The 25,434-nt window shown below is 41.0% G+C and overlaps 1 protein-coding gene across 3 annotated transcripts in view; it reads left to right on the forward strand.

The window, feature by feature from the left end:
* Positions 1-28: 28 nt before the first annotated feature.
* ASIP (agouti signaling protein) overlaps positions 29-25,434 on the forward strand; it is a 199,409-nt gene continuing 174,003 nt past the window's right edge. Inside the window, exons 1-5 of one of the 3 annotated variants that reach the window (XR_010935226.1) lie at positions 29-160; positions 2,305-2,380; positions 2,631-2,752; positions 18,343-18,402; positions 23,271-25,192. The gene's annotated coding sequence lies outside the window, so the exon portion shown is untranslated. Of the gene's footprint in view, positions 161-2,304; positions 2,381-2,630; positions 2,753-18,342; positions 18,403-23,270; positions 25,193-25,434 lie in introns of those variants that run through there. The other 2 variants (XR_010935225.1, XM_067707868.1) reach the window with 2 other exon arrangements.

Raw genomic sequence — 25,434 nt, forward strand, 5'->3', positions numbered from 1 at the left:
GGCGGGCGCTAGCGCGGCCGCCCCGCGACCCGTGCGCGTGCGCGACGTCTGAGGAAGCCAGCACGGAAGGTTCAATTTTGCCTGGGGGCTGCCCTTACCTTAGCTTTTGGAGGCGTGGAGAGGCCGCGCAGTTCTGCGTCGCTTGCGGAGTGAATTCGAGGTGGTTTCTCCTGGGTTAGGGTGGTGGGTAAGGCACTCAGTAATATGAACCCGTCGGGGCTTGTTTCCCTGCTGCTCCCTCCACCGTGCCCCATTGGGGTGTTCTAGTGTTTCAGGAACTCAAAGTTGGAGCTAGAGGCGCACACCTCACTAAAGGGTTTTACTTCACGAGAAATTTAACTCAACAGGCTGGATTTGAACTTGGGAGGTCGGCTTCTCCCTGTAGACGGGAGAGGAGACGTCCCCTGAGGAGAAGCGGCCTGGCAGGAGGCATTCTGTCGGGAAACCTTGAAATCCTTGTTTGCGAAGTCTCTGCTTGAACGCTGCGGGTCCAGTTCCCCTTGAGGCATGATGATAGCAGTTACCCTTTAGGGGGCTTTCACTATTGTCAATGCCTTCTAGCCAAATACCACCGAGATCACCTGTCTAGTTGATCAAAGCTGGGCTTCGACTTCCCTGGTGGTCCAGTAGTTAAGAATCCGCCTGCCAATGCGGAGATACGGGTTCGAGCTCTGGTCCGGGAAGATCCCACATGCTGCAGAGCAGCTAACTCTGTGCACCACGAGTACTGAGCCTGTGCTCTAGAGCCCGCGAGCCACAACTACTGAAGCCCACGTGCCACAATTAACAAGCCCAGGCGCCTAGAGCCCCTACTCTGCAACAAGAGAAGCCACCGCAATGAGAAGCCCGCGCACCGCAATGAAGAGTAGCCCCCCCAGTCGCGGCAACTAGCGCAGCAACGAAGACACAACACAGCCATAAATTTTAAAAAAACCTGAGCTTATTGTCTCCTTGTAAGGAGGGGAGACACAGCATGAGGCACAGGGAGACATCTCAGGAAGAGGGTGCTGGAAAGAATTTACAGGGTTTGGGCTTGTGTTAGGTAATTTGGAGGAGGGCTCCAGGAAGCGGGCCTTCTCTCTGGATTGGATGCTATTAGGAGGTGAAGGTAATTCTATGATGGGGTATTTTAATCATTATTATCTAAAAAGGGAGAAGCACCCTCATGTTAGCCAGGATAGGGGGATATTTGGTCTTTTTGTTTGTTTGTTTTTCTTTTGTGGTTGGGACAGCATTCTTGTTTATATTCAAACATGTTTATGGAGTGGTTTTGTTTTTGTCTTATCCATCATGGTCACAGAGTGGCTTTGTCTGATGTTGGTGTTTTGTGAAATTGTTTATGTTCAGTAGGGCAGCACATCCTAGTTGATAACACCAGCCTAGCTCCCCATATTCAGGAGCTGCTTTTCTCCCTCTCACTGTGCTTCATATCACTTAGTGTATATTCCATGCTTTGGGCCTCAAAACAACTGTGTGAGACAATCCACAAATAGTTTGTACTCTCCATTGGATACTAGTCCCTAATGTAAGTGTGGTAGGTAAAATTAGGTCCCTGCCTCCAAGGAGCTTATAGCTCAGTGAGAGTGATCCAAGCCCAGGCAATCTGATGCCAGTGGCTGCTGCTTTACCACCTTGAGAATCTGTATTCCTAAGGGGACTACACTGCCTCCTCAGTAATTTTCAGCTACTGATATCTGTGCATACCAGGATTTCTCAACAGCAGCACTCTCGACATTTTGGGCCAGATAATTCTTTGTTATTGGTGGCTGTTCTGTGCAGTGTAGGATGTTTAGCAGTATCCCTGGCCTCTATTCACTAGATGCCAGTGGCACCCTCTCCCTAATTGTGACAACCAAAAATGTCTCCAGCCATTACCAAATCACCCCTGGTCAAAAGCCACTGGTGAATACCATTTGTATCCTCCTGGTCTCTGAGACCTCCAAACAAATATTTGGAGCATGACAGTCCCCAAATCACTTTGAGTGGGGAGGCCTTGAAGAGGAGAGAAGGAAACAATGTGGCCTACGTTTTTGAAAAGCCCATCCAACTAGGAGAATGAAGACTGAGACAAAGAGAAGACAAGTGGGAAAAAACAAAGGTAGAAGAGAAATGATAGAGGCAGAGAGGAGCTCATAGGAAATCACCCTTAAGTTACTTAGTTCACGCTAACAAAGTTAGTTCACATTAATAAAGACAAAGCCTTAATGAGGCCTCGCTGTACTGCCACTCCCTGTTTGGGAAATGCTGGTCTGATTAGCAAATAGTGTTGAACACTTTTGTGAAAAGATTTATTTTCTTTTACAGCATGGTACCAGATATGACCTCCCTGAACTGGTTGCTTGCAAGAGACTTTCTTCAGAGATTTCAGGTTACCCTCAAGGTAGTTGTTTTCTTGGGAAAGCCAAGATTCCCTGGGGAGTTGGCAAAAGTCACAAAGCAATGGCAGCTAAGTGTTTCCAGGTTTTCCAAGAGATAGATTGTACTTAGATTAAGCTAATAAGAACATCAGCACAATAGTTATTTGTATTTTCCTAACCTGTTTCATCCAGGAATCTGTAAAACATATAGACATTTATTAATTTTCTTCTTATAATGGTGAGGGAAATCATTGACATTCTCCTATTTTATAGATACAGAAGCCAAATTATGGAGTGCACAAAAAGTAGTGAGAAATCCAGAACAGCCTCCTGGAATCTTCACTCTGGGCCATTCTTGATGCTCAGCACCACCCCAGATCTCCAGCTTCCTAGTAGTAAGCTACTGAATTTTATGTTTTCATAGGCTTTAAAATATTCCTTAGTCTCTTCACCTGACCCACAAAAACAGGCCTATAGAGGCTATGATTTTAAATAGTGACGGTACTTGAACTAGAACCCAGATCTCATGATATTAGTCCAGTACTCTGTCTACTTAAGCAAGCCCATACATCCTTGTAGGTGATGTTTAACTTAAAGAAAATATAATTAAGATAGAAATTCTAATGCACAGGGAAATCCAGACCTATTCAATCCTTTTCATTCATTTCATGGGGACTTTACGAGTTAGCTTTGATGAGTAAAAGAGAAAGTCACTGAGGTATTAATGAAAAGCATTTAGTAACTCTGAAATTAAATTTGTCTTTGGGTTGATGAGGTAGATGGGAGGTATAGTGAGCACCGCCCCCTTACCCAAAGAAGTCTTGAATAGTTTATCCTCCGAGAACTAAACCAACAGAAATGAATTCTTAATTATTTAATCATATATAGAAACGACTTATGAGATAATGTGTCAATGGGGAGATTTAGGAATCTAGTCTAATGGAAATACTGTCTCCAAATAATGTCATTATGTCAATGATTCTCAAATCCATTATTTCCAATCCAAACTTCTCCTCAGAATTCTAGCCTTACATGTCCAAGTGCCTATTTCTTTCCATTTGCTTGTCTCACAGAGATCTCAAAGTTATTGTGTTTATAACAGAACTCTGGGTATGTCCCACTGCAAATCTTCCTCATCTCAATTAACAAGGCACTGCTCTCTACCCAGTTGCTTAAGTCAGAAACTCAGGAGTTAACTCAGTTCCTTCCTTTTCCTCACTTTCTTCATCCAATTCATTATCAAGTCTTATTGATTCAATGTCCAAAATAAATCTCAAATCCAACCACTTTTTTCTCTACTGCCACTAGCCTGGCGCAGGCGATAGTCATCTCTTTCTTGGATACTGCAACAGTCTCCTCTTGCCCCTTTACTTCATAACACTTAACACAATTTGTTTAATTTATTGGTCCGTTTTTCTTACTCGTGATTTAATAATCTCACTTCACTACTAGAATGTATATAAAGTGCTTGAGGATAGGTACAAAATCTATCTTTTTTTTTTTTGGCTGCATTGGGTCTTCGTTGCTGCATGTGGGCTTTCTCTAGTTGCGGTGAGCGGGGGCTACTCTTCATTGCAGTGTGCGGACTTCTCATTGCGGTGGCTTCTCTTGTTGCGGAGCACAGGCTCTAGGCACACGGGCTTCAGTAGTTGCAGCACGCGGGCTCAGTAGTTGTGGCTCGCAGGCTCTAGAGCGCAGGCTCAGTAGTTGTGGCACACGGGCTTAGTTGCTCCGCGGCATGTGGGATCTTCCCGGACCAGGGGTCGAACCTGTGTCCCCTGCATTGGCAGGCAGATTCTTAACCACTGTGCCACCAGGGAAGTCCTGTTATTTATTTTTAAGTGCGTATGTCCTTTCTTTCCAGCTAGATTATAAAATCCTTGAGGGCAATGACTATGTGTGCTGTTGCCTCCTACAGTGTGTTAAGTCTAGTAGGATCTTGATGTAAATTGTGTTGTGATTTACAGGGTTACTTAGTGTCTTGGCATCTCTACAGAAGACTTCAAAACTCTTAAGGAAACCACAATGATATACCACCTCACACCAATTGGATGGCTATTAGGGAAAAAAAAAAAGAAAGAAAATGACAAGTGTTAACAAGGATGTGGAGAAATTGGTGTACTGTTAGTTGGAATGTAAAATAGTACAGCCACTGTGTATGGCTGTTCCCCAAAACAATATGGTGGTTCCTCAGGAAATTAAAAATAGTATTACCGTATGATACAGCAATTCCAATTCTGGGTATGTATCCAAAAAAATTGAAAGCTGAGTCTCAAAGAGATATTTGTATACCTATATGTATAGCAGCATTATTCACAATAGCCAACAGGTGCAAGCAACCCAAATGTCCATTGATAGATGAATGGATCTAACAAACAAAATGTGTTATATACATGTAATGGAATGTTATTCAGCCTTAAAAAGAAGGAAATTCTGACATGCTATAACATGGATGAAACTCGAGGACATTATGTTAAGTGAAATAAGCCAGTCACAAAAAGATAAATACTGTATGATCCCATTTATATGAAGTACTTAGGGTAGTCAAATTCATAGAAACAGAAAGTAGAATGGTGGTTGCCAGAGTCTGGGGGATGAGGGAGAATAGAGAATTGTTGTTTAATGGGTATAGAGTTTTAGTTTTGCAGGATAAAAGGTGTTCTGGAGATTGGTTGCACAACGTGGTGAATGTACTTAGTTGTACACAAAAATGGTTAAGATGGTACATTTTTTTTTTTTTGCGGTACGCGGGCCTCTCACTGTTGTGGCCTCTCCCGTTGCGGACCACAGGCTCCAGACGCGCAGGCTCAGCAGCCATGGCTCACGGGCCCAGCCGTTCCGCGGCATGTGGGATCTTCCCAGACCGGGGCACGAACCCGTGTCCCCTGCATCAGCAGGCGGACTCTCAACCACTGCGCCACCAGGGAAGCCCAAGATGGTAAATTTTATGTTATGTGTATTTAACCAGAATTTTTTTTTCAAAAGACCACTGAATAGGGAATCAAAAGACCAAGGTTGGAGTTCTTTGTTCCTTGATGACTAATGAATCTTGAGCAAGTCACTTTTTCACTCATGCCTTGATTTCTTCATCTTTAAACAGGGTAATAAAACATTCCCAGCTTCTGGGTGTATGTAAGGATCAGAGAGAAAAAAAAAAAAAAAAAGAATAACTCTTAAGATAATATTTTTGAGTAGTAGTTCCAGTATTCCAGTGTCCCTGATCTCCTTTAATATTCATTACAAATTTTATGTCTTATTTCATAACAAAATATTCCTAAAGATGTCTTAGCGATAACCTGTTACCACTTCAAAGGATATATACGCTGAACTCTTTCAACTTGGGTTGCTCACCTTATAATTTGGTCCTGGGAAAACAGCAAATAAAAAGCCTTTATGAGGGCTATTGATGACCTAAGATCCTAATTACTAATGTGGTTTAGCATTAATTGAGCAAATACAAGTTTAGGATTCTCATGTGAACATAATAAAGCTGGTCCCAAATTAAGGGGATAAGAGGAAGAATGAACATCTGCTGAGTACCTAATAACTGTTAGGCCCTATAACAGATGTGTTACATGCATTATCTCATTTAATCCTCACAACAGCGTTGTCAGGTTAATAGCATCATACTCGTTTTATAAACGGGGAAAACAAAGCTGAGAGGTTGTCACTTGCCCAGCATCACACAATGAATGACAGAGATGCAATCAAGTGCAGGTCTGTGTGACTCTAAAGCCCATACTCTTTCTACTGTTACACTGCCTCTCAAAATATATTTGACTATGCCTCTTGGTAATAGAGTTAATGGTAAATATTATATATTTGGTATATATTCATACATTTATATCAATTATCTTACCTTAGTCATTACAAGTAAGATAGACTGTGGTAGGAACAATTATCACCACTTTATAGATGATGAAACAGATAGAAAATTTAACTTACCTAACGCCAACATCAACCAGCCAATAAATAATAATAACAGGACTTGAAAATAGGTACTGCAATTCTCAGACCCATGTGTTTTCCACATCAGCCTCATGAGAGCAGAATTTTATCTCTGAATTTTCTGGTTCTGACATTTTTTTATGGGAGCGAAAGAGTGAGCATCTTGAAAGTCCTTCAGTTCTCAGTATACATGGACAGATTAAACACGTCTTCATCCTTATTCTCTCCCCCATTCACTAAAATGATATTGAGTTAATATTTTTAATGTTATCAGTCCACAAGGACAAAGGGAATGAGAAAGATAACAGGGCTTCCCTGGTGGTGCAGTGGTTGAGAGTCCGCCTGCCGATGCAGAGGACATGGGTTCCCGCCCCGGTCCGGGAGGACCCCACATGCTGCGGAGCGGCTGGGCCCATGAGCCATGGCCGCTGAGCCTGCGCGTCCGGAGCCTGTGGTCCGCAACAGGAAAGGCCACAACAGTGAGAGGCCCGCGTACCGCAAAAAAAAAAAAAAAAAAAAAGAAAGATAACAGCAGATGAAGGATATCAACAACATTTTGGAAGATGGAAAGTTGAGCCAAGAAAATTGAGTTCCAAATACTGGGGAGGGGTATACTAATGAGAGGCAAGTACGTTCATGTTGCAGAACACTAAAACATCAGGAATTGAAAGGAGCAGATACTGTAGCAGCAGAGATATGTGAGGGGCCAAAAGGAGAGGGATTGGCTGAAAGTCTATTTAAGAAGTTAAACTACCAGGCTCCTTCCTCATCCTGCTCAGTTAGGCAGCTATGCCTCTATGTCCCTGGTTTATTCTGTGAAAAATTGAATTAGAGAAGCTCCAGACTGAGGTACCAGGTACAGGTAAAGGTCATAGCTGAGGAGGCTGGGGTAGGAGGATACCACACTGAAAACAGAGATCAGATGAATATCTACATGCTGAATGATGAAACTCGCCCAGCCTTCTTGCTCTACTTCACTCCAGGGATGCTGACAGCAAGGCTTATATTCCCGAGGCAGGACAGCAGAGGATTAATTTTGGGAGAAACTTAAAATTGGATAACCCCAGAAGAAATATCTATAGATAATGATACTTGAGGGTCTCCCAACAAAACAAATAGGTCCCCACTTTATCAACCTGTGATGAAACCCACCAACTGACAAACTCTTCCTCCTAACATAGACCTTCCAAATACCTTTGTAATGACTCACTCTTAAATATGAAGGGACAGCAAAGGATCACCAGATAGTTGAGATAAACCTTCACCAAGAAAGACAGCATCAAATAGAAATGGAAAACAGGCAATATAGAGAGCAGAAGAATATTTTTTTGAAAACAATAAGCATCCTCTGCCTCTGATAGTATAAAATAGTGCATCCATAAAGCAAAGACAAGTTGCTCCAAAAAAAAGGAGGAATCAGAGAATAATAGCTCTGGGAAATTTTTTTAATAGCAAAAACAAATAATAGAAGTATTAATGTATAAAATTGAGGAAATCTCCCAGAAAAATAGAACGAAAAGACAGACCTGAAAATAAAAGAGAAAAGATAATTAGAGAATGAATCCATAAGGTCCAATGTTAGGCTAACTGCAGTTTTAGAAATGGAGAAATGAAGGGAAGAAAATTATCAAAGAAATCACAAGGTCTCTGATAACTGAAGGACACGAGTTTCCAGATTCACAGAGCCTGCTGAGCGCCCAGCATAATGAAGGGGAAAAAACCAAAACCAAAAGAACTATGGGACATTATCATGAAATTTCTAAAGACAAGGGATAAAGAGAAGATCCAAAAATCTTGTTGATAGGAGGTGAAGAGGGAGCAGGGAAAGGGGAATGGATTATTCATAAAAGAGTAGGTAATAAGAATAGCATATTCCTTAACATTGACACTGGTGGTTAGAAGACGATGAAACAGTGCTTTCAAAATTCTGAGAGAAAATTATTTTCAACCTAGAATTCTATACTAAGTCATGTTATCAATCAAGTGTGAGGCACAATTAAAGATTCAAGGATCAAAAAAATTTACTAACCCTCAAGCTTTTCCTGGGACACTACTGGAGGATGTGCTCTACTGAAACAAGAATGACAAAGATAGAGGTTTTAGGAAAGAGGGGAATCAACCTAAGAAAGGTAAAAGGAAGTCCTAAGATGATAGCTCTACAGCAGACCTGTACAGTGAGGGGTAGTCCAGACTAAAGGGGAAGGAGTGCTCCTGGGGAGTATTTCCAGTAAAACTCTTAGTGTATATGACATGTTTGGGTGTGCTGAAAATAGTTAAGGCATTTCTACATTTCTGTTAGAGAGTCTGGAACAGTTAGTGATAATGATACAGAAAATTTGGCAAACAAAAAACTGAGGCAATTATTAATTGCAAGACAAACAAAAAGTTACATAAGAAAGGAAATGTAATCATAATACAATCAATTGATCCAGAAGTAAACCACACTTTTAGAGTCATAATAAGGTTAATATGAAACATTGATTTAATTTAAATGTGATATAACAATATTGTGAGGCTGAAGGGAGGGAAAGCATAAAGTGTTGGATCTTTATCTTTTATATCAGGTACTGTTTAAAGTTTACAAATCAAAAAGAAAGCAGTAAAAATATTTAATTTAGAAAAATGTTAGTAAATATGCAAAGAAAAAAAGCCAGTGAATGAGTCTGGGAGAGTATCTCAGGCTTTGGGGAGGCCACGGCTTTTTTTTTTTTTTAAGTCTGTGTGTGTGTTAAAATATACTCCTGCTGTGTTTTGTTATGAGCCTTGTAGTTCCACATGACTTTTTTTAAACCACAAGACTTAAAGTATTTACATGTATTACCTTGATAAATGTTAAAAATATCAAACATAGAGAGAGCAAGAAAGAGAGAAAGAAAATCTTGTGTCTATCCAGACCTATGATATAAAATGACATTATGAATTTTCTTTATAGATAAGTCCTGGAAGAATACTAGAAAATAACACCACTAGATATTTCAGAGGAATAAAACCCTAACTATTTAGGCCATTTTTTTAAGTATCGCATTTAATTTGGGGTGTCAACAGTTGCTGCCTTCTTGCAAAATGAGAGAAATAAGGTGGGATACTAGAGCATTGCTATCCTCTGAGTTCTAATCAGTCTTACTGGCTGATTTTTTTAAATTGTGAAAACAAATGTCATCGATCTTCTGGAATCTCAAAAAGATGTTATCCTCAAAATTAATGTTGTGAGACTATCTCATATATGGAATTAGGAGACCTAGGTTTAAATCCCCTATCTATGACTTACTGGCTCTGTCACCTTAGGTATATTATTGATTCTGGCCCTCCCGTTTCCTCTGCTTACTCCAGAAGCTAAATTGCAATGAAAAATGTTCAAGAAGAACTGCTTCATGCTAAATCCCTCTAGTAGTGAATATGCTCCAGTGTACTTATTAGGGATTATTCAGTCTCCTCTATTAAACTATAAGAACTTTAAAAGTACCAACTATATCTTTGCCTCTGAAATTTTCCACATCTTATTATTGCTGTTCTTTGCTTCTAATGGGCACCAAATCAATGTTGCCAGAGATTTACTGACCATATTGTGAGGAGAATGTTTGTCATTAAATGTTCCCATAATTCCTTGTTTAGAAAAGACAAAAAGTTCCATATGCTCCAGGAAGATTCTATTTTCATTGTTAAATTTAGGCTTAAGTTAGACGTAAACAGTAAAGTAAAAACAAAACAGTCTGTCTTCTTCCAAAGAAAGAGTTCCTTAATGATTTTTATATATGTAAATATATATAAATATATATATAATATATAATATATTTTAAAAAATTTTTGGCCATGCTGCACGGCATGTGGGATGGCATGTGGGATCTTAGTTCCCTGACCAGGGATCGAACCTGGGCCCCCTGCATTGGAAGTGCTGAGTGTTAACCACTGGGCCACCAGTGAAGTCCCATAATGATTTATATTTTTATAAAAAGGAAAGATTTTTTCCAAAACCCTGGAGTACCCCCAAAGATTTGGTAAACTTAACTGCTATTGTTACTGATATCTGTGTTCTTATGAGTATTAACAAAAGAATTTATGACACATCTAAACAAAATTATAGCATGAAATCTAGAGGAAGCCTGATGAAGGAGATATAAAGAGAGTTTTTATGATCTTGAAAAGTACAAACGGGACTTCCCTGGTGGCACGATGGTTAAGAATCTGCCTGCCAATGCAGGGGACACGGGTTTGATCCCTGGTCTGGGACAATCCCACATGCTGCGGAGTAGTTGTGGCGCACGGGCGCACTACGCCCGTGCGCCACAACTACTGACCCTGCGCTCTAGAGCCCGCGAGCCACAACTACTGAGCCCACGAGCCACAATTACTAAAGCCCGCACTCTGCAACAAGAAAAGCCACCACAATGAGAAGCCCGTGCACCACAAAAAAGAGTAGCCCCCGCTTGCCGCAGCTAAAGAAAGCCTGCACAGCAACGGAGACCCAACACAGCCAAAAAAAAAAAAAGTACAGAGTAAGACTTAATTTGTTCAACAATACCTAGAATGTTAGAACTTAACTCACCTTTGGAAATTTAAAATACACTTTCAGAAAATAAAAATTAAATTAAAATGCCCACTAGATAGTGGACCTTAAATTTTTTTATTTTTATTTTTTTTTTTGACGGTACGCGGGCCTCTCACTGTTGTGGCCTCTCCCATTGCGGAGCACAGGCTCCAGACGCGCAGGCCCAGCAGCCATGGCTCACAGGCCCAGCCGCTCTGCGGCACGTGGGATCTTCCCAGACCGGGGCACGAACCCACGTCCCCTGCATTGGCAGGCGGACTCTCAACCACTGCACCACCAGGGAAGCCCTTGGACCTTAAATTTTTAAAAGTAACCATTTCATATATTTGAGAACAGTATAATTTTTCAATTAAGGCTATATTATTATAGCTAATATTTAGTGAATGCTTCCTTTTGAACACTCCTCTAAGCTCCTTAATATATTATCTTGTTTTCCTAACCCTGTGAAATAGGTACTGTAATTATCCCCATTTTACAAATAAGAAAGTGGGCTCAGAGATTAACTAAATATCATCTTCCAGATGCGATCTGATCAGTTCCCAGAAATTATACCTTCTTTAAATATGACAACTTTTCCCCCCTTTTATTTATTTATTTATTTTTAAATTTTTGGCTGCGTTGGGTCTTTGTTGCTATATGCAGGCTTTCTCTAGTTGCAGCGAGCATGGGCTACTCTTCGTTGCAGTGTGCGGGCTTCTCATTGCAGTTGCTTCTCTTGTTGCGGAGCATGGGTTCTAGGTGCGCAGGCTGCAGTAGTTGTGGCATGCGAGCTCAGTAGTTGTGGTTCGTGGGCTCTAGAGCGCAGGCTCAGTAGTTGTGGCCCATGGGCTTCATTGCTCCGTGGCATGTGGGATCTTCCCGGACCAGGGCTCGAACCTGTGTCCCCTGCATTGGGAGGCGGATTCTCAACCACTGTGCCACCAGGGAAGCCCCCTAAAGTTGGGTTCCTTTGAAATGACCCAAGGCTCTCTTAATATCTTCCTTCCTAAATTGTACTCCAATTCCCTTTTTTTTTTTTTCGCGGTACGCGGGCCTGTCACTGCTGTGGCCTCTCCCGTTGTGGAGCACAGGCTCCGGATGCACAGGCTCAGCGGCCATGGCTCACGGGCCCAGCTGCTCTGCGGCATGTGGGATCTTCCCGGACCGGGGCACGAACCCGTGCCCCCTGCATCCGCAGGCAGACTCTCAACCACTGCGCCACCAGGGAAGCCCTCCAATTCCCTTTTGATGGTGTTAAACTCATTCCAGTTTAAGATTGTTCTTGGTGTAGCCACATGACCTGGTAGCTTTTATTATCCTCCCACATGTATAATCGCTTGTTAGCCTCTTTATTTCTAGCTTCCTCTAAGTATTTCTTCTCAGGTTCTTGGTTTCCCAACATACAGTGTTATTTCTCTACTGTTAGATAACTTTTTTTTTTTTTTTTTGGTGGCGCTGCATGGCTTGCAGCTTCTTAGTTCCCCGACCAGGGATGGAACCCGTACCTCCTGCGGTGCAGGCCCAGAGTCCTAACCACTGGACCACCAGGGAAGTCCCTAAATAACTCTTTTAAACAAAAAAAAAAAATACCTTTAAATAGCCTTATTCTTTCTGAGAAATCTCTTTTCCTTCCCCAAGGTCCCTTCCACCCAATAACCTCAGTATAAAATAGTCTCTTTCTCTGCTGAAACTTTGTAGTACTTCACTTATGCCTGCTTTCTTGATGTTATTTGTCATGTTCTCTCTAGCATTAGAGTTGTCTGTATTCCTTTACTGTTTGCTAGAATCTAAACCTCATGGGACAAGAGCCATATTTTACACATTTTTGTATTCCTTTGTATTCCTTGCACATAATAAATGTTTAGTGGGTGTTGTTGAATGAATGAATAGGCAAATGAATAAATGGAGTCCTATCTAGTGGTGTGTTAAGAGTTGCTCTTACTAGATTCTGAATGCTAATTGTTAAATTTTCAGGAATTTTGCTAGTAGGCTGTTAAACTATTGGTAGCTTGAAAACTGACATGGTAGAAGTATTCCCACCAATGTTTTGTTGCACAACACAACAAAGTTTTTTTTTCCACCAGAGAGCCAGTTATTATTAAACAGTTATGTATTTATCAAACATTTACCAGCACACCACTGGTCCTATTCTTCCATAATAGAAAGCTGTATATACCTCTTTGTGTTAATATTAAAAAGCTGAAGAGTTTCTAAGCCATCTTTTCTAATCTCAACATTTTACAGATAAAGAAATTGAGATCCAGAGAAGTGAAGTGGTTTGTATATGTCATACATCTAGATAGTAGCAAAGCAGAAACTGGATTCCAGCTCTTCATTCTTCTGGTCATTTCTTCTTTTTATGCCACCACATTGACTTCATTTCTATGTTGTTTTACTGTTGCTTTGTTCCTTGGTATAACTTCAGATAAGGTCGTAAGTATAGTTCCACACATAGTAATTAAGAGGCATCAGTGAACAGAACACAGCTTTCTCTACTCTTTGTTCCTTTTGCAAACAGATTTAACACATTTGTTTTTGGAGAAAGAGCAGATTTTGTTCCTGAGTTTTATGGGCTGAGAAAAAAAGTTTTGCGTTTAATGTTTCTTTATTGTTTAGTTAAAAAATTTTTATTGAATAAAAGAGACTGCGTTTCATAAAAGTACATTATATGACACTTAGAAATGTGTTTGTAAACTTTTATTGCACACTCCCCGAGAATGACTGAAAGCCAGGCAGCAACAATTTTGTCTCTTCCACAGTGGCATGGCTGCCCAGTAATACCTTCTTCACTGACCTGCCTTGTTTTCTAAAATTCTCACCATTAGTTTGACAATATGGGATCAAGGTATTTGTTAAAATGCACAAATGTTACCTCGGAAGAAAAGAGCAAAAAGCCATTTTTAGAACACTAGAGGAATAAAAATAGGACAGATATTTTGTGATTTTGAAGGGATAAGGGTGATAAAGAGAGACCCAAGATAGTGTAGGAATTTCCAGTAGGATAGATAGGACAAGCTTATCTTTGGTGATTTGTCACAACTTAGAACCCGTGGGGACTTCCCTGGCGGTCCAGTGGTTGGGACTCCACCCTTCCATTGCAGGGTTCAACCCCTGGCCGGGGAACTAAGATCCCCATATGCTGCATGGCACAGCCAAAAAAACAAAAAGTTTGAAAAAAAAAAAAAAGAACCCATGACAGCCAGAGGATAGCATGAGAATATTGGTCATAATCAGTGGATTTATTGGAGACTTCAGTGAGATCTTGGAAATATGGTTAACTTCTGAGAACAGAACTAGTAAGAAACAACCTGGGCTTGTCAGACCTCTCTTGGAGTATTATCATTAGAAAATTTGTAGACAAACTGGAACACTTTCCAGGGAGAAGATTGTGACAGAAAAATCCACCTTCAGTAAATATTTATGTTCCAGCACTGTTCTGTACATTGGGATACCATCAGTGAACAAAACAAAGATCCCTGCCCTTGTTTCTGTTTGTTTGGTTGGTTTTTTGTTTGTTTGGCCCCACTGCGTGGCATGCGGGATCTTAGTTCCCTGACCAGGGATTGAACCCATGGCCCTTGCAGTGGAAGCATAGAATCCTAACCACTGGATCGCCAGGGAATTCCCCTCCCTACCCTTAGGGAACTTAAATTTTTGTAAGGCTAGACAGACAATAAACAAAATGAATACTGACTACAGTTTGTTAGAAGGTGAAAAGTGCTTTTGATAAAAAGAAAAAAATAGACAAGGCAAAGTGAATCATGTCAAGAATATCAGGAAAAGTTGAAGGATGATAGTTCTGTTCCTTCTATGAAGTATGTATAATAATATTTACCATTGCTATAAATATTGAATATGGTTCTATTTGTTAAGTACTTTGTACTATGCCTAACATACTTGACAGTAGACAATAAAAGCTCTGCTCCACATCATCTTTACTCCAGGATCCAGGTCTTCTATCTGAAGTATTGTCTGTTTTATGGAAGAGGGAAAAGAAGCAGGCAAACCACTCACTGGCTCTTAAAGCTTCTGCCCAGAAGTCACACATCACCAATTTTATTAGACCAGGTCACATGGTGTGATGGTTTTCAGAATATGTCCACAAATTCTTTGACACTCCTCCCTTCAGAAAGTGGAGTCTAATTCCTCTGCCCTTGAGTGTGAGCTGGACTTAGTTTCTTGCTTCTCACAAATACATGATGACAGAAGTGATGATGTGTGACTTCCAAGACAGGGTCATAAAAAGCATTGCAGGGGCTTCCCTGGTGGCGCAGTGGTTGAGAGTCCACCTGCCGATGCAGGGGACGCGGGTTCATGCCCCGGTCCGGGAAGATCCCACATGCCGCGGAGCGGCTGGGCCCGTGAGCCATGGCCGCTGAGCCTGCGCGTCCGGAGCCTATGCTCCGCAACGGGAGAGGCCACGGCAGTAAGAGGCCCACGTACTGCAAAAAAACCCAAAAAAACAAACAAACAAACAAAAAAAAAAGCATTGCAGCTTCTCTCTTGGTCTACTCACTCTGGAATAAGCCAGGTAGCATGTCATGAGGACACTTAGGTAGCCAAATGGTTAGACCCATATGGTGAGGAACTTAAGCTCTTCACTAACAGCCAGTGAGGATCAGAGATCTCTTGCCAGTAGTCATGTGAATGAGCTCTCTTGGAAGAGGATCTTCCTGCTTCACTCAAGCTTTCAAATGTCTGCAGCCCCAGGAAACATCTTTTTTTTAAATTGAAGTATAATTGATTTACAATTTTGTATTAGTTTCAGGTGTACAACATAGTGATTCAATATTTTTATACATCACAAAATTATCACCACAATAAAGCTAATTTCCACATGTCACCAGCAAAGTTATTACAATATTATTAACTATATTCCCTATGCTCTACATTACACCCCCAAGACTTGTTTACTTTATAACTGGAAGTTTGTACTTCTAAATCTACCTCACCTATTACACTCATTCCCCCCTTCACCTCCCCTCTGGCAACCACCAGTTTGTTCTCTGTATCTATGAGTCTATTTTTGTTTTGTTATATTTGTTCATTTGTTTTGTTTTTTAGATTACACAGGTAAGTGAAATCATGTGGTATTTGCCTTTCTCTGTATGGCTTATTTCATTTAGCATAATACTCTCTGGGCCCATCCATGTTGTTGTAAATGGCAAGATTACATTCTTTTTTATGGCTGAGTAATATTCCATTGTAGATAGATAAATAGATAAGTAGATATAGATTTTTTATTTATTTATTTATTTATTTATTTTTGGTTGCATTGGGTCTTCATTGCTGTGCACGGGCTTTCTCCAGTTGCAGTGAGCGGGGGCTACTCTTTGTTGTGGTGCGCAGGCTTCTCATTGTGGTGGCTTCTCTTGTTGCGGAGCACGGGCTCTGGGCTTCTCTTGTTGTGGAGCACGGGCTCTGGGCTTCAGTAGCTGTGGCATACAGGGTCAGTAGTTGTGACTCGTGGGCTCTAGAGCACAGGATCAGTAGTTGTGGCGCACAGGCTTAGTTGCTCCATGGCATGTGGGATCTTCCTGGACCAGGGCTCGAACCTGTATCCCCTGTGTTAGCAGGCAGATTCTTAACCACTGCACCACCAGGGAAGTTCCAGTAGATGTAGATTTTGAATCATTGTGTTTTCATTTTCATTTGTCTCCAGGTATTTTTAAATTTAAATTTTCCCTTTGATTTCTTCAATGACCCATTGATTGTTTAGTACCATGTTGTTTAGACTCCATCTGTTTGTGTTTATTCCAGTTTCTTCCTTGTAGTTGATTTCTGATCTCACACTATTGTGGTCAGAAAAGATGCTTGATATGATTTCAGTCTTCTTAAATTTATTGAGACTTGTTTTGTGGCCTGGCATGTGATCTATCCTGGAGAATGTTCCATGTGCACTTGAAAGAATGTGTACTCTGCTGCTTTTGGATGGAATGTTCTATATATAGCTATTAACTTCATCTGATCTAATATGTCATTTAAGGCCAGTGTTTCCTTATCGATTTTCTGTCTGGATGATCTGTCCATTGATGTATGTGGGGTGTCAAAGTCCCCTACTATTATTCTGTTACTGTCAATTTCTCCCTTTATGTCTGTTAATATTTTCTTTATGTATTTAGGTGCTCCTATGTTGGGTGCATATATTTTTATCATTATGTCTTCTTGTTGGATTGATCCTTTTATCATTGTGTAATGTCCTTCTTTATCTCTTGTTATGGTTTCTGTTTTAAAGTCTTTTATCTAATATAAGTATTTCTACCCCAGCTTTCCTTTTGTTTCTATTTGCATGGAATATATTTTTTCATCCCGTCACTTTTAGTCTGTGTGTCTTTAGATCTGAAGTGAAAGTCTTGTAGGCAGTATATATGTATATGTGTATGTGTGTGTGTGTGTGTGTGTGTGTGTGTGTGTGTATGTCTTGTTTTTGTATCCATTTAGCTGTTACGTGTCTTGTTGGAACGTTTAGCCCATTTACATTTAAAGTAATTATTGATAGGTGTGTACTTATTGCCATTTTGTTAATTGTTTTCTTGTTGTTTTATGGTTCTTTTTTGCTTCTTCTTTTACTCTCTCCCCTTTAAGATTTGATGACTATCTTCAGTATAATGTGTGGATTCCTTTCTTTTTGTGTGTGTATCTATTATAGATTTTTAGTTTGTTGTTACCATGAAGTTCGTATAACTAACTATAACTCCCTCTCTCCCTCTCTCTCTCTCTCTCTCTCTCTCTATATATATATATATATATATGATTATTTTAAGTTGTTGAGCTCTTAATTTTTAACGCATTCTAATAACACTGCATTTTTACTCCTTCCCCCATGTCTAATTTTTTTGACATCATATTTTACATCTTTTTGTTTTGTGTATACTTTACTTATTGTGAATATAGATGATTTTAATTCATTTGTCTTTTAACCTTCCTACTAGCTTTATAAGTGGTTGATCTACTGCTTTTACTGTATGTTTGCCTTTACCAATAAGATTTTTCCTTTCATATTTTTCATATTTTAGTTGTGTTCTTTTCTGCTTAGAGAAGTCCCTTTAATGTTTCTTGTAAAGCCAGTGTAGTGGTGCTGAACTCCTTTAGCTTTTGCTTGTCTGTGAAACTCTTGACCTCTCTTTCAAATCTGAATTATAGCCCTGCTGGGTAGAGTATTCTTTTTTTTTTTTTTTGGCTGTGCCATGTGGCTTGTGAGACATTAGTTCCCTGACCAGGGATCGAACCCATGCCACCTACAGTGGAAGCGCAGAATCCTAACCACTGGACTGCCAGGGAATTCCCCTGGGTAGAGTATTCCTGGTTGTAAGTTTTTTCCTTCTATCATTTTGAGTGTATTGTGCCACTTCCTTCTGGCCTTCAAAGATTCTGCTGAAAAGTCAGCTGATTGTCTTATGGGAGTTCCTTTGTATGTAACTAGTTGCTTTTCTCTTGATGCTTTTAAGAGTCTCTCATTATCTTTAATCTTTGCCATTTTAATTATAATGTATCTGGGTGTGACCCCTTTAGGTTCATCTTGTTTGAGACTCTCTGTGCTTCCTGAACTTGGATGTCTGTGTCCTTTATCAGGTTAGTGAAGTTTTCAGCTATTATTTCTTCAAATAAGTTCTCTGCCCCTTTCTCTCTTATTCTTCCAGGACCCCTATAATGTAATGTTAGTATGCTTGATGTTGACCCAGAGGTCTCTTAAACTATCCTCATTTTTTATTTATTTTTATTTTTATTTATTTTTTTTACGGTACACGGGCCTCTCACGGACCAGGGCACGAACCCGTGTCCCCTGCATCGGCAGGCAGACTCTCAACCACTGCGCCACCAGGGAAGCCCATCCTCATTTTTTAAAAATACTTTTTTCTTTTCAGCTTGGGTAATTTCCACTACTCTTTCTTCCTGTTCGCTGATCCATTTCTTTGTATCATCTAATCTACTGTTGATTCCTTCAGTGTATTTTTAATTTCAGTTATTGTATTCTTCAGCCCTGTTTGTTTCTTCTTTAATTATGTGACTCTGTTAAAGTTATTCCTGTGTTCATCCATTCTTCTCCCAAGTTCACTGAACATCTTTATGACCATTACCTTGAACTCTTTATCGGATAGGTTGCTTATTTCCACTTCACTTCGGTCTTCTTCTGGGGTTTTGTCTTGTTTCTTTGTTTGGAACATATTCCTCTGTCTCCTCATTTTGCCTAATTCTCTGGGTTTATTTCTATGTATTAGGTAGGTCAGTTATGTTTCCTAATCTTGGAGAAGTGGCCTTATATAAGAGATGTCCTTTGGGACCCAGCAGCACATTCCTCCTGGTCACCAGAGCTGTATGTTCTAGGAGTGCTCACTATGTGGGCTGCATGGACCCTTCTACTGTGGTAGGGCCAACTGCTGAGAGTACACTAGTAGGCAGAGGTGACCCCTGGCCTGGTTGGCTGCCAGGCCCGTCCTTGTGTGGTGGTTGTCGGGCTGCTAATGGGGAGGACTGGGTCCCAGAGCAGCTGGCTGCATGACCTGGGGGTTCCCAGGGCTGGTGCTAGCCTGCTAGTGGGTGGGTAAACCCCCAGTGCTAATAGGCTAGAGGGAGAACTTCTAAATGGTGCTTCTAAGCACCAGTGTCCTCATGGTAGAACAAGCTCCCATAAATGGGCTGCTGCCAGTGTTTGCATCCCCAGGGGAAGTCCCAGTTGCCTCCTGCTTCTCCAGCAGTCTCTTCAAGATCAGCAAGTGGGTCTGACCCACTTTGAAATTACTGCCTCTCTGCTGAGACTCAGAGTGTGAGATTTTACACACACCCTTTAAGAGCAGAGCCTCTGTTTCCTAGAGCCCTCCGACTCTGTTCTGGGGGCTCCTCTTCTCATGCATGACCCCTCAGCTGGGGAGCCAGATGTGGGTCTCATACCCCTCACTCGTTGGGATGAACCTCTGCAATTGTGATTATCCTCCTGTTTGTGGCTCACCTACCCAGGGGTACGGGTCTTGACTATACTGCATCTTTGCCCTTCCTACTAGACTTGTTGTGGTTCCTTCTTTATATCTTTCGTAGTAGAAAATCTTTTCTGCTAGTCTTCAGGCCGTTCTTACAGATAGTTGCTCTATAAATAGTTGTCATTTTGGTGTGCCTGTGGGAGGACGTGAGCTCAGAGTGAGCCATCTTGGCCAATGCTCCTCTCCTCAGCAAAACCATGAGAGACCTGAGCCAGGACTACCTAGCCAAACTACTCCCAGATTCTTGACATACAGAAACTATGACATAATAAATATTCATTGTTTTTAACGGTAAAGTTTTGGAGTAATTTGTTGTACAGCTATAGATAACTAATACATACGGCCACCCCTTAGTTCAATGGGGCAGAATATATAATCCTCATGCAGAGAGAGGTATAGTAAGGAGAGAAATTGGAATATTTGGTGAGCAGTAATATCTATAACAGTAGGTAAAAAATATATATATATATATATTTTTTTTTTCTTTTGCGGTACACGGGCCTCTCACCGCTGTGGCCTCTCCCATTGCGGAGCACAGGCTCCGGATGCACAGGCTCAGCGGCCATGGCTCACTGGCCCAGCCTCTCCGCAGCATGTGGGATCCTCCCAGACCGGGGCACGAACCCATGTGCCCTGCATCGTCAGGCGGACTCCCAACAACTGCTCCACCAGGGAAGCCCTAAAATATATATTTTAATTTAATTAATTAATTAATTTACTTTTGGCTGTGTTGGTCTTTCATTTCTGTACATGGGCTTTCTCTAGTTGCGGTGAGTGGGGGCTACTCTTTGTTGCAGTGTACACAACATCATTGCGGTGGCTTCTCTTGTTGTGGAGCACAGGCTCTAGGTGCACAGGCTTCAGTAGTTGCAGCACGCAGGCTCTAGAGCGCAGGCTCAGTAGTTGTGGCACACGGGCTTAGTTGCTCCGTGGCATGTGGGATCTTCCTGGACCACTGATCGAACCCGTGTCCCCTGCATTGGCAGGTGGATTCTCAACCACTGTGCCACCAGAGAAGCCCCTAGCTAAAATATTTAAATCTAGTCCTCTACCTTTTCATTAGACAAATATCTAAAGCAAGGAATAAATCATATAACCTCTGTACATTTACTCCCTTTTCCCTATCCTGTCGTCCAGGAAGTTCCATAATCAGCAAGTAAGGAGGTGTTTAAGTCTGGGTTCTGATACCCCCTTTCTAATCCCTACCCCCTTCTAATTCCTAGAAGTGTTGTCAGATTCCATTCTTTTCCCTGCTTTTGATCCCTCCTTAGTCCCGAATCAACCGGTTTTATATTCTGACTCTACTACTCAGTTTTACAAAGAAAGGAGATTTCTTTTTCTAAGCTTTCCCCTCTTTTCCAATTTAAGCCTGGAGTCCTTCATTCTCACTTTCTGGATATTTCACTAATACCTCTTTCCTTTCTCCTGCCCCAGTCCCATCATTCACAGAGAGACAGCTTGGAACAGAGCATTGGCCAGTTTATAGGCATTAAAAACTCTCATTCAACCCTAAGCATGACGTTGGCTTTGTTCAGGTTTTTCAAAATGGAAATTTATATTGTTTTTCTGTTTATAAAGGAAATAAAGGCTCATAAAAAATGAAACAATAGAGAAATAAAAACTGAAAGTTCTCCAGAATTTTTATTATGCATATACAAATAAACACATATATTTTTACACAACTGGCATTGTAAAACACATTCTCTTCTATAACTTTTTCAGTTAATAAATTGTGGTCTTTTTTCTATGTCAGTACTAACCGATCTATCTTATGATTATTAAAACTGCACGATAGGGACTTCCCTGGTGGCGCAGTGGTTGAGAGTCTGCCTGCTGAAGCAGGGGACACGGGTTCGTGCCCCGGTCTGGGAAGATCCCACATGCCGCGGAGCAGCTGGGCCCATGAGCCATGGCCGTTGAGCCTGCGCGTCCAGAGCCTGTGCTCCGCAACGGGAGAGGCCACAACAGTGAGAGGCCCACATACCGCAAAAAAAAAAAAAACCCAAAAAACTGCGCAATAAAGGGGGGCCATAAAGTCTGGAAAAATAGGGAAATACACATAATTGATTTATTGATATGACATTACAATACATAATATGTTCAATGTTTTGTCGTTCATTAACAATGTGTAGTTCAATGCTCTGTGCAATATTGCAATGAACATAGTAGATAAATACAGAATTTCTATCAACTCCTACACATGCATCTGAAATGCATTACCTCAGTTGATTGTGGACTTGGTTTCACTGAATAAGCCTGTTCCTTTGGTGTACACCAGAAGTAACCAAGGGGGTAAGTATCTATCTGATTTTTTTTAACATCTTTATTGGAGTATATTTGCTTTACAATGGTGTGTTAGTTTCTGTTTTATAACAAGGTGGATTAGTTATACATATACATATGTTCCCATATCTCTTCCCTCTGCGTCTCCCTCGCTCCCACCCTGCTAGGTGGTCACAAAGCACCGAGCTGATCTCCCTGTGCTATACGGCTGCTTCCCACTAGCTATCTATTTTATGTTTGGTAGTGTATATATGTCCATGCCACTCTCTCATTTTGTCACAGCTCACCCTTCCCCCTCCCCATATCCTCAAGTCCATTCTCTAGTAGGTCTGTGTCTTTATTCCCGTCTTGCCCCTAGGTTCTTCATGACCTTTTTTTTTTCTTAGATTCCATATATATGTGTTAGCATATGGTATTTGTTTTTCTTCTATCTGATTTTTAATAAACTTATGCTTCCAGACTCTGTGGCCACTCTATATACCACTGTGTGGATATCCTGTAATTTATTTAACCAGTCCTCTTCTAATGGGACATTTAATGTCAAAATGGATGACATTAGAAATTTGATGTTATTGCCAAACTGCCTTCCACAGAATGAAATCAGCTTATGTTGCCACTAACATTTGAATCAGCTTATATGACCACCTACAGTACATGAGACTGACTCTTCCCCCACAAATTCACCAACACAGGTATCACTAATCATTTAAAATTTTGCCAGTATGATTCCTATTATTGTTTTAATTTGAATTTATATAGGGAAGTCACTGGAGGTCCAGTGGTTAGGACTCCGTGCGGCATAGTAAAAAAAAATTGAATTTATTTAATTATCAGTGAGGTTGAGAGTATATATTTCAGTGGTTTTAGTATGTTTGTTATGTGATATAACATGTCTGGTCGTTTTTGTTTTTGGTGGTTTTTATTATAAAATAAAACAGATACAGAAAAACACACTCACACACAGAGCTTAGCGAATTATTACAAAGTGCACTCCTTTTTAACCAGTCCAGAAAGATGTGAACTTTCAAAGATGCAAACGTGTGTTCACGTGTCCAATCATGTAAGTTAGTTCACGTGTCTGGCATACATTGTCACATGCATGCATCCTCTACAAGTGCTTATGCTTTTGTGTACTTTACTGTACAGTACTGTATAGATATAGTACAGCATCTTTATTTCAAGCCCAGGATGTCCGGAAGCAAGCATAAAAGCAGCGGTGACGTAGCTGGTACTGCTAAGAAGCGCCAAGTGATAACGACGGAAACAAAAGTGAAAATAACTGAGAGAGTGCAGCGAGGCGAAAAGATGGTAGACGTCGCCTGTTCTTATAATATGAATCGTTCAACCACTGGTGCGATTCTAAAGAACAAGGACAAGACCATGAAATATGTGAAGTCTGCTGTGCCAGTGATGTTGACGGTAATACCGAAGAAGCGTGGAAAAGTGATGGAGGAGGTGGAGAAACTTCTCAGTCTGTGGATGCAGGATCGGCATCAGCATCGAGTCCCGGCTCAGCTTAATGCTGATTCAAGAGAAAGCTAAAAGCCTTTATGAAGACTTGAAAAAGAAACACAGTGAAGAATCAGAGGGTGCATCTTTTAATGCCAGCCATGGCTGGTTTCATCGTTTCAACGCTAGAGCCAACCTTCACAACGTAAAAGTAAGTGGTGAGGCAGCGAGTGCAGATACGGTAGCTGCCCAGGAATTTCCTGAAACACTTTGAGAAATTATTGATGAAGGTGCGTACTTAACCAAGCAGGCTTTTAATGTGCACGAGACAGGACTGTATAGGAAGAGGATGCCAGACCGAAGTTACATCAGTAAGGAGGAAAAGTTGATGCCAGGCTATAAAGCAGCAAAGGATAGGCTAACTCTGTTGTTTCGTGGCAATGCTCCCAGCAATATGAAGCTGAAGCCACTCTTAGTTTATCATTCAGAGACCCAAGAATCCTTAAAATCATAGCCAAGGGCTCTTTTCCTGTTGTGTGGAAGAGTAACCCCAAAGCCTGGGTAACACAGGCCATTTTCCAGGACTGGTTTTTCTACCACTTTATCCCGGAGGTAGAGAAATATTGCTTGGAGGAGGATGTCCCATTCAACATTCTTTTGCTGCTCCACAATGCTCCAGGCCAGTCCCCATTCATGGAGGACTTTCATCCCAGTGTCAAAATAGTGCGTCTGCCACCGAATACTACATCACTCATCCAACCTATGCACCAGGGAGTTATAGCGACTTTCAAGAAATATTATTTATGTCATACTTTTCGTCAGGAAGTAAAGGCAAGTGACAAATCAGGAACAACCTTGCAAACATTTTGGAAGGACTATAACATCTACAAGGCCATAAAAAACATTGACTTTGCTTGGCACGAGGTTACGGCCATCACCATGAATGGGGTTTGGAAGAACTTTTGCCTGCGATTGGTTCACAATTTTTGTGGATTTGAGAAGGTGGATGAGGAGCTGAAAGAGGTCTTCAGCAACTTAGTGACCCTCAGAGAGAAGCTGGAGCTAGATCTGCAAGAGGATGACTTCATTGAATTCCTTGCCATGCAACATGAGGAGCTTACTAATGAAGACCTGATGGAGTTGGAGGCCCAGAAAAAGGACAAAGAGAGACAAGAGGAAGAAGAAGTAACTGAAGAACCAAAGAGATTCACCACTCAGGAACTGGCAAGGGGATTTTCTTTATTTAAGGAGGCACTGTTAGTTTTTGAGGCACAGGACCGGAACATAGAATAGAACATGAAGGTTGCAGCAGCTGTTCAGAATGCAATCCAGTACTACCATGTCATCTATGATGAGAAAAAAAGAGCTACTCCCCAGACATCACTGGATTGTTTTTTCAAGAGGGTCAATAGAACTGAATCCAGCAAGGAACAACCTGTGCCATCAACATCAGGCGTGAGTGAAATTGCAGCTTGCCCTCCATCTCCTATTGCTGATGATCCTTCAGCTCTACCATCTCCCACCTCTCCCTCATCCAGTCAGTAACTCTTCTTGCCTGTTCACTCAGTGCCAGCCCCTGTATGTATGCCAGCTGTTGTACTGTGCTACTGTACTTTTCAAGGTACTGTACTGTAAGATTAAAAATGTTTTCTTCATTTTTTGTGTTTGTTTTTAAAGTATTATTTGTGTGAAAAGTATTATAAACCTATTACAGTACAGTACTATATAGCTGATTGTGTTAGTTGGGTACCTAGGCTAACTTTGTTGGACTTACAAACAAATTGGACTTACGAATGCGCTCTCAGAACGGAACTTGTTCACACGTAGGGGACTTACTGTACGCAGGTCAAGAAATAAAACTTCGTTAGCTCCCTCAGAACACTTCCTTGTACCTTAT

This window comes from Pseudorca crassidens, chromosome 15 (genome assembly GCF_039906515.1).
Source record: "Pseudorca crassidens isolate mPseCra1 chromosome 15, mPseCra1.hap1, whole genome shotgun sequence".
Classification (NCBI taxonomy): domain Eukaryota; kingdom Metazoa; phylum Chordata; class Mammalia; order Artiodactyla; family Delphinidae; genus Pseudorca; species Pseudorca crassidens.